This window comes from Rhododendron vialii, chromosome 9a, assembly GCF_030253575.1.
Source record: "Rhododendron vialii isolate Sample 1 chromosome 9a, ASM3025357v1".
Classification (NCBI taxonomy): domain Eukaryota; kingdom Viridiplantae; phylum Streptophyta; class Magnoliopsida; order Ericales; family Ericaceae; genus Rhododendron; species Rhododendron vialii.
In genome coordinates, this window is record NC_080565.1 from 11,246,722 (window position 1) to 11,256,763 (window position 10,042).

A 10,042-nucleotide genomic window follows, 5' to 3' on the forward strand; every position below is an offset into this window, starting at 1 on the left:
ATAACTTAGCAACCCGTGCATGTACAGTAGCATTTCGTTTCTATTTTTCAAAACAGAGCATATGAGCGTTTCCAAAATTTTAATGCGTGGCTACTAATTTCTCCATTATAACTTGCCAAAATCGACACATAGAAACTAAATATACTTAGGAGGAAGTAGGGAAGCGATTATACTACCTTTAATCCGGACAAAGCGATTCGGTGGAGTCCGGTGAACTTTCGTTTGGCGGCGAAAGATTGGTATTCTAGCAGCAACTTTGGACCGGAATAACTTGACCAAACCTCTGCCGTTTTGGACGATTCTTGTGTCTAACACGAATATCTTGAAACGCTCTACAACTTTTGTGAAGAAGTCTAAGCCCGAAAACGACTCTAAGTAGGAGGAAATGAAAGTTTAGAAGGGTTGCTGAATCTGCCTGGAAATCAGGATCCGAGAATTTTACCGAACTTTGAATAGCGATAACTCTATCAATTCTAGACCATTTTGGGTGATTCTTGGGTCGAAATCGAAGGTCATGACACCCTCTACAATTTTCATGAAGAAAACATAGCCTAAAAACGAGTTTAACTAGGAGGAAAATGGCAATAAAAACAGGTAGGTGGAATGAACGAAATCAAATTTTGTGGTGGTGCCTTCTTCCTTTGCTCTTCTTCATTTTTTTATTTTTCCTCCTCCCTCTTTCTTCTCTTCTTCTCTCCTCCTCCTTTACTGCACAACACTCTCTCTCTTTGCCGAATTAAATGGAAAAGAAGTGGGTGTTCACTTTATAAGAAACATGGGGGAAATGTGGAGATAATTAAGGGGGATGGAGTTGTGATTTGGCTGAAACCAAGGAGAGAGAGAGAGAGAGCCGGGAGAGATGAGGAAGTGAGGGAACATGGTTCCTAAAATTTTGGGATGGGTACATTGTGTTAGGTTTGGGTAGGGAAAATAATTATTTATATGTATGTGTATGTATATATGTTGAATAAAAAGTAGTTACTGATTTGTATGAAATTTTAATAATGAAACTAATTATAGAATAAATAATCGAGTAAACTTATTAGTTTAATTTAATTAACAATATATATATATATATATAGATATATATATTTTAAAAATTAGGGTCGTTACGACCTATCCTCCTTAAAACAATTTCGTCCTCGAAATTTAAGCGTTCCTTCCGTTATGAGTTGTTGCTGACGAGAGATATCATTTGTCGCCTTTGGATCGAGTCTTACTTCTCGCGATTTAGAATCTACCGCGGTTGCTTTCCAAAAGTTGTGCCTTCGTCAGATGTATTGCCTTTCCAATTGGGTATGTGATACGGATGTGCATGAAAACATGGAACATATCGCGAACTTTAGCAATTTGTAGCGATAGTGCTATCTATAAACAACTTCTCCAACCTCAACAAAATCTCAATGATCCGATGTAGCATGGCTACAACTTCATTTTTTTTTAACCACACGATATCTCGTTGCGACTTGATCATCCAGAAAACATGGTCTCACACGTTGATAATCAACGAACTGGTCTTCTTATCGGTTTAGGTCTTTTGCCGTCTTTGAGCTGTTAGAAGTCGTCGTTGTATCATCTTCACTTTCTCGGTTGCCTCTTGAAACAGCTCAGGACTTAGTGAACTAGTCTAGCTTTAATAATTATGTACTCAGTTTTTTTTTTTTTAAAGAAATATATGTTTGAAGCATAAATCAGCATTCTAACACAAAGGGAAGGCCCTACAGATTCATCCTCTAAGAGTGTTGATGCAATAAGTTTCAAGTTTGAGTTGGGGGAAAAAAAAAAAATTATGAATAGTTACGACCGTTTTAACCGAAGACCAACTCAATGATTTGGAATAAACGGATACCTTGGCTTTCAAAAATGCAGCAATGGGAAATTATAAAGGTTCTCATGAGATAAGTGGACTTACTATGATAAGGTTTTGGAAAATGGTTATAGCAAGGACAAGCGTTAAAAAAAAAAAAAGAACTAAATATTTGTATTAATCTCCATCGGCCAAACACGTGTTCCAAAGTTAGCGTCTAATTCTAGTTGGGGGTCCAAATATATAGATATGCAAATAGCTCATCGAATCGTTACAACAATAGATAAGTTACAGATGTTTCAAGAATTGGATATTATCATTCAAGAGCAAATACACAACTCAAGAAGGAATGGTGGGAAAAATGTGCTACAAATGTATAGCTTATTCATATATCTGAAAACTCCCAGAGTGATGATTGGATTAGGGGTTTAGGATTTCAACATTTGAATGGACGGAGAGAGGTTTTTAGGTTATCTCAAAGAATTTAGAGGAATCAAAAGTAGTGACTAGTCCACATACATACACTCAACAAACAACTAGAATAACAAAAACTGGCGATAGTGATCTCAGTTAAATAATTGAAGAATGGTGCTAGGTTTGCAAAAATGCAAGTGACTAGGAAAGTTATTCTCATAGCTGAGTGGACCATTGAGTGAACTGTTGAGATAGCAAGGATGAGATTGATCGATTAAAAAGAATTTACAATAAGAGAATTCTTAATTAGAAATTCACAACTAACAAAGGAGAAGTGTCATGACACTTGGAGTGAAAATTTCAACGAGTTTAAGCTCTTGGGTTTGTACTTGAATGAGAGAGAAAAAAAAATGCTTCGAAAGGAATCTCATAAGAAAAGAATCAAGAGAGGTTGAAAATATCAAATGTTGATAAAATAGTCAATTGACTAAGGAAGAGTATTAGATGGATGTATAGTTGTCAATCTCCTTTTCTATCCCCCTTAAAACAATAGAAATCTCAACGCAAGAGAACGTTCGCTATCTTCTCAGATGTTCATGACTTGGAGCAGTTCCTCGATCTTCTAATCTATGATGGTGCCACGTCGGCTCAATTTGCGTAGAATATAGGTGGTCGGTGATTGCAGATCTCTGACATCATCATGCTTTTATCCGTCGGTCCAAAATTTTAAGAAGCCTACGGTGCTCGAGGTTTAAGTGTCAAAATAGTCACGGTGACGACGGCTACTAGCATCTGTTGATCTCGCGGATTCTTGATATCGCGTAAGGATGCACGTTAACATTGACATCGACGTTAACATTGTTGTAAGGGTGGCAGCGTTGCGATCAACGTTGGCATCTTGGTCATTGGTTTCAGCACTAATTCTTGTGGCGAGGGGGTTTCTAACTATTTGGTTCTCCGAAGGTGTCGTGTGCATGGATTTTGTAATCGCAATTGTAAGGTTTGGTTTCAGGAGTAAGAACGACAATGATTTTTAAGAAATTTAATAAAGTACACTAAAAAATTCTATTAGCACAGATATACGATAGACATGCAACACCTAAAGCCTAAATGTTAGTCAACATGTAGAGCCTATGTTTTCTCACGATACGTTCCCATAATGAACCTACCATAATTGACCTATTTTAAATCAGTATCTACTCATGGAAGGGAAATTTTTTTTTACTAAGTAGTCTCGTCCGACATTATCTTTTCCTTTACTGGAGGCTTGTCTCTTCGTCTTCATATTTTGAACTTTTCGTCTTGGTTGATCGGCTAACCAAATACAACGAGCGATTCCTCTATTGCTTTCTTTGGATTAGAGTCAACGTTGATTTCATACTTCCTCAGAGTCTAAATTACAACAAATAGAATACTTATATGCTATACTTAGGTACGATGCCGTGTAGTTAAAAAGTAATAATTAAGACAAATGTTTAAATATCCAAGTCTATGCTCTCGAAAAGTGATCTACCTAATCTACACAAGGCCGAGGGTTTGAACCTAAAGCTCTGATACCAAGTTGTAACTTCCCGATTTTCGGACACGTTAATTAAATCATTTCTAATTGATTTAATATTCCATAAAATTGATTTAAGAAACAAAATTTTATTAAACAGAGTTTAGCGCGAAAATCTCAAATACTAAATTCAAAAAAAAATACTTAACTGTCTTACAACCCAACGAAATAAAACAGAGTTTGATAAACGTGATAACACTTTTGGAAATTCAAATAGCAATACTTTAAATTAACAGAGCTTCTAAGGGTAAGGCATCCAAGGCTCGACAAACTCCCCTTCCTCAGCTGGGAGGTCCTCACCTTGATACTGATCATCTTGAAGAGGATTCTGCTCTTCGGTCTCTTGATTACCTGGCATAAAATGCCAGCCCAACGGCACCACAATGAGTTTTGAAACTCAGTAGATAATCCCAACCATACTAACCCCTTACTTTATAGTTAGCAGATCAACGATATAACAAATGATAGTAGGTCCAACAAAAAAAACAAATCATCTTTTTCTTTACCATCCATCATCTTACATGAAATCTAAGGATCCTCTCCACGAGATCCTTTCCTCCCACATCCGCTAACTACAACCGTCTCATGGGTCCGCCCTTTCTCTTGTTTATCCTGTACCAGGGTCCTAGGTGAGCGCACCTAAATTATGTATCTAGCATGTTCTCACTTAAGACCATAACAGGAGAATCGAGTCATCCCATGACGCATCGTACATTAGGGTCGGACATCACCTACCACTAACTATAACCGTCTCATGGGACCTATTCTCTCTTGAACAAAAGAAGCAAATTTTCCCATGATGCATTATACATTAGCGTCACCACATCTCTCAACACAGGGCTCAACACAGGGCCCCATTGGTTACCCTTGCCATCACCATGGCTCAATTCACAATCCACACACTCACACTTCCAACAATTTAGCATTCTCCATTTACTTAATATCGTCTACATGAATCACTACTCGTAACCATCCCGTGAACCTAAGTCCATTCTAGCACGTAGAACACGATACAATCAATAATAACTCAATTCATAAAATGGTACATTTCAATGAGAAAAAAAAAAATACATGTGAAATAATATTGTGCGAGTAAGTAAAACACACAGTGTTTTATGAATGGGCCGATGCCCTTAACGTTTGTTAAGCAAGAAAATTAGAAATAGTTTTTATTAATTTTTTTATCTACTTGTTACTCATCTAATACAAAAGTTGAAATTTTTATGTTATAGAAATTCTAGTTTCTAATGATTCCGAGTTTAGTCTTAATCCTTGATGTAGGTTCATTTATCAAGATTTTGGAATCATATCACCTGAAACATTCATCACAGTAATAATTTTTAATAACTTGTTTCATAAGTCAGTGATCAATTAGTAAAATGAAAGATCAAATAATCCATAGATTACAAATTCAAGGGATGATACAAAAGAATCATAAGACTAAGGTTCCGCATTTTTTTAAAATGCGGGACTCCCCTTCCCGATTGAATTTCGATGATCCGAGCCGCTCAAAGTGATCAGAACGTGATTTTAAGGGTCTCCGCGAGAAATCAGCAAAAAAAATGACCGGGAAGGGCTTCATCCGAGCAGTTTTCATTGAACGGTTCAAAAAAAACTGCTCGGATGAAGCCCTTCCCGGTAATTTTTTTTGCTGATTTCTCATGGGGACCCTTAAAATCACGTTCTGCACACATTGAACGGTTCGGATTTTCAAAATTTGATCGGGAAATGAAAGTCCCTCATTTTAAAAAAATGAGGGATCCCTCACTTGATAATTTGTGTATATATATATATATATATATATATATAACTTAGCAACCCGTGCATGTACAGTAGCATTTCGTTTCTATTTTTCAAAACAGAGCATATGAGCGTTTCCAAAATTTTAATGCGTGGCTACTAATTTCTCCATTATAACTTGCCAAAATCGACACATAGAAACTAAATATACTTAGGAGAAAGTAGGGGAGCGATTATACTACCTTTAATCCGGACAAAGCGATTCGGTGGAGTCCGGTGAACTTTCGTTTGGCGGCGAAAGATTGGTATTCTAGCAGCAACTTTGGACCGGAATAACTTGACCAAACCTCTGCCGTTTTGGACGATTCTTGTGTCTAACACGAATATCTTGAAATGTTCTACAACTTTTGTGAAGAAGTCTAAGCCCAAAAACCACTCTAAGTAAGAGGAAAATGAAAGTTTAGAAGGGTTGCTGAATCTGCCTGGAAATCAGGATCCGAGAATTTTACCGAACTTTGAATAGCAATAACTCTATCAATTCTAGACCATTTTGGGTGATTCTTGGGTCGAAATCGAAGGTCTTGACACCCTCTACAATTTTCATGAAGAAAACATAGCCTAAAAACGAGTTTAACTAGGAGGAAAATGGCAATAAAAACAGGTAGGTGGAATGAACGAAATCAAATTTTGTGGTGGTGCCTTCTTCCTTTGCTCTTCTTCATTTTTTTATTTTTCCTCCTCCCTCTTTCTTCTCTTCTTCTCTCCTCCTCCTTTACTGCACAACACTCTCTCTCTTTTCCGAATTAAATGGAAAAGAAGTGGGTGTTCATTTTATAAGAAACATGGGGGAAATGTGGAGATAATTAAGGGGGATGGAGTTGTGATTTGGCTGAAAACAAGGAGAGAGAGAGAGAGAGAGAGAGAGAGAGAGAGAGAGAGAGAGAGAGAGAGAGAGAGAGAGAGAGAGAGAGAGAGAGAGAGAGAGAGAGAGAGCCGGGAGAGATGAGGAAGTGAGGGAACATGGTTCCTAAAATTTTGGGATGGGTACATTGTGTTAGGTTTGGGTAGGGAAAAGAATTATTTATATGTATGTGTATGTATATATGTTGAATAAAAAGTAGTTACTGATTTGTATGAAATTTTAATAATGAAACTAATTATAGAATAAATAATTGAGTAAACTTATTAGTTTAATTTAATTAACAATATATTTTTTTTATAAAAAAATTAGGGTCGTTACAGTAAGTGTATTTGTTTCCTTCTATGTAAGTGAATTTCCTATAAAAATAATTATGAAGTTATTTTGATTTCTATAATATCAAGTTGTGGATTTGATAATACTAAATCGTTGTCATATTTATTTGTAGCTGCATGGATACTATAGATACTTTGTCCAATTCGAAGATGAATAATGCATATACTTGTTTGGCAGATAGCGCAACAACTCACACTATTCTTCAGAATACAAAATATTTTACACACTTAGTAATGACAAAAGCTAACGTCAATACAATTTCAGGTTCTGCAAATCTTATTGAAGGCTCTGGAAGAGCTATTATTCTATTTCCTAATGGAACGAAATTATGTATTGATGATGCTTTATATTTTACCAGATCCAAAAGAAATCTGCTAAGTTTTAAAGATATATGCCGTAATGGTTATCATGTGGAAACCACAACTGAGGGTAGTAAAGAATATCTTTATATTACTTCAATGAAGTCTGGTCAAAAGCTGATATTAGAAAAACTTTCTGCTTTGTCATCTGGGTTATATTACACGACGATAAGATCGATTGAATCACATGCTGTGATACACCAAAGTGTTCTAACCCAAAAGTGTTTATGTTATGGCATGATCGTCTTGGGCATCCGGGATCAATAATGATGCGTCGAATTATAGAAAATTCAAGTGGACATCCACTAAAAAACTAGAAAATTCTTTTACCTAGTGATTATCCATGTAATGCTTGTTCACAAGGAAAACTGATCATTCGGCCATCTCCTACTAAAGTGGTTCTTGAATCACCATCCTTTTTGCAAAGGGTTCAAGGGGATATTTGTGGCCCAATACACCCACCATCTGGACCATTTCATTACTTCATGGTTTTAGTAGATGCTTCAACTAGGTGGTCACATGTGTGTTTACTAATCAAGAAATAATGCATTTGCTAAGATTCTTAGTCAAATTATCAGGTTACGATCACAGTTCCCAGATTACCCAACCAAGGCAATTTGCCTTGACAATGCTCGTGAGTTTACATCTAAGTCATTTAATGAGTATTGTATGTCCATTGGAGTAGATGTTGAACATCCTGTTGCACACACTCATACTCAAAATGGCTTAGCAGTCCTTTATTAAAAGACTTCAGTTAATTGCTTGACCTCTTCTTATGAAAACAAAACTCCCTATTTCTGCTTGGGAACATGCTATATTACATGCTGCATATCTAATTCGTATTAGACCAACAACATATCATAAGTTTTCACCATCTCAACTTGTGCTTGGCCAACAACCAAATGTTCTTCATCTTAGAGTTTTTGGTTGTGCTGTGTATGTTTCTGTTGCACCTCCTCAACGCACTAAAATAGGTCCTCAACGTAGACTTGGTATTATGTTAGATTTGATTCCCCATCTATTATTAGATATCTTGAACCTATAAAAGGTGATATCTTTAAGGCACGCTTTCAGGATTGCCATTTTGATGAAACAATATTCCCACCATTAGGGGGAGAAAAGTCACAGCTAGAAACTCAACAAGAAATTACTTGGAATGCATCAACTTTATCTTATCTTGATCCTCGTACTAACCAATGTGAACTAGAAGTTCAAAAGATCATTCACTTACAAAGTATTGCAAATCAATTGTCAGATGCATTTACCATTACAAATAAAGTTACAAAGTCTCATATTCCAGTTGCTAATACTCCAGCAAGGATCGATGTCTCAGCTGGACAATCCACTGGGAGTTTAGCAAAGGAATCTATGCCACGACAAAAGCGTGGGAGACCTGTTGGTGCAAAAGATAAAGTTCCTTGGAAGAGAAATATTAAAGGTAAAGAAATTAGTGCTCCCGAAGAGGCTATACCCACAAAGGGAAAAAATACTGAAGGGCATATAATTAGTTCATCCAAAATTTCTCCTATTAACTCCCCTGATGAGGAATTTCCTGAAGAACAATCTCTTAAAGAGAAATCTCCTGAAGATGAACACGTACGTGATAATATTGAGATCTCAATTAATCGCGAAGAAATATGGGATAGGACAAAAATTATTGTGAATGACGTGTTTTCATTTAACGTCGCCCTTGACATTACCAGAAGTAAAGATGGAAACATTACTAGAAGTAATGAAGAAATTGAACCACAAACCGTCGAAGAATGTCGATGTTGAAATGATTGGTTGAAATGGAAAGAAGCTAGCAATTCAAGCAGAATTGAACTCCCTTGCAAAAAGGGAAGTATTCGGACCAATAGTTCAAACCCCTAAAGGGACACAGCCTGTTGGCTGCTACAAATGGATATTTGTGCGCAAGTGAAATGAGATTGTGAGATATAAAGCACGACTCCTTGCACAAGATTTCTCACAGAGACCTAGAATTGATTATGAGGAGACATACTCGCCAATTATGGATACTATTACATTTAGATTTTTTATTAGCTTGGCAGTTAATGAATGTCTGGATATGCATCTAATGGACGTAGTTACGGCATATTTATATGGATCACTAGATAGTGACATATACATGAAAATTCCCGAAGAATACAAAATGCCTGAGGCATATAGCTCAAAGCCAAGAAATGTTTATTCTCTTAAACTGCAAAAATCTTTATATGGTCGTAAGCAATCTGGTCATATGTGGTACAATCGACTCAGTTAATATCTGCTTAAAGAAGGATATGAAAATAATCCTATTTGTCCATGTGTGTTTATAAAGAAATCGAATTCTGGATTTGCTATTATTGCTGTATATGTCGATGATTTGAATCTTGTAGGAACTCCAGCAGAACTAATAAAAACTGCAGATTATCTGAAGAAGGAATTTGAGATGAAAGATCTTGGCAAAACCAAATTTTGCTTAGGTCTGCAGATTGAGCATTTGTCAATTGGAATCCTGGTTCAACAGTCAACTTATACAGAAAAAGTTCTCAAACACTTTTACATGGATAAAGCACATCCCTTGAGTGCTCCTATGGTTGTTCGTTCCTTTGACGTAAACAAAGATCCATATCGTCCTCAAGAAGATGGTGAAGAACCTCTTGGTCTTGAATTTCCATATCTAAGTGCAATTAATTGGTGCTCTTATGTACTTTGCTAATTGCACCCGATCCAACATTACATTTTCTGTCAATTTGTTAGCAAGATATAGCTCGGCTCTAACTCGAAGACATTGGAATGGAATTAAACATATATTACGGTATCTTCGAGGCACGACAGACCTAGGTCTATTCTACTCAAACAGTCCAAAGACAAAATTAATCGGCTATGCCGATGCTGGTTATCTATCTGACCCACATAAAGCTCGT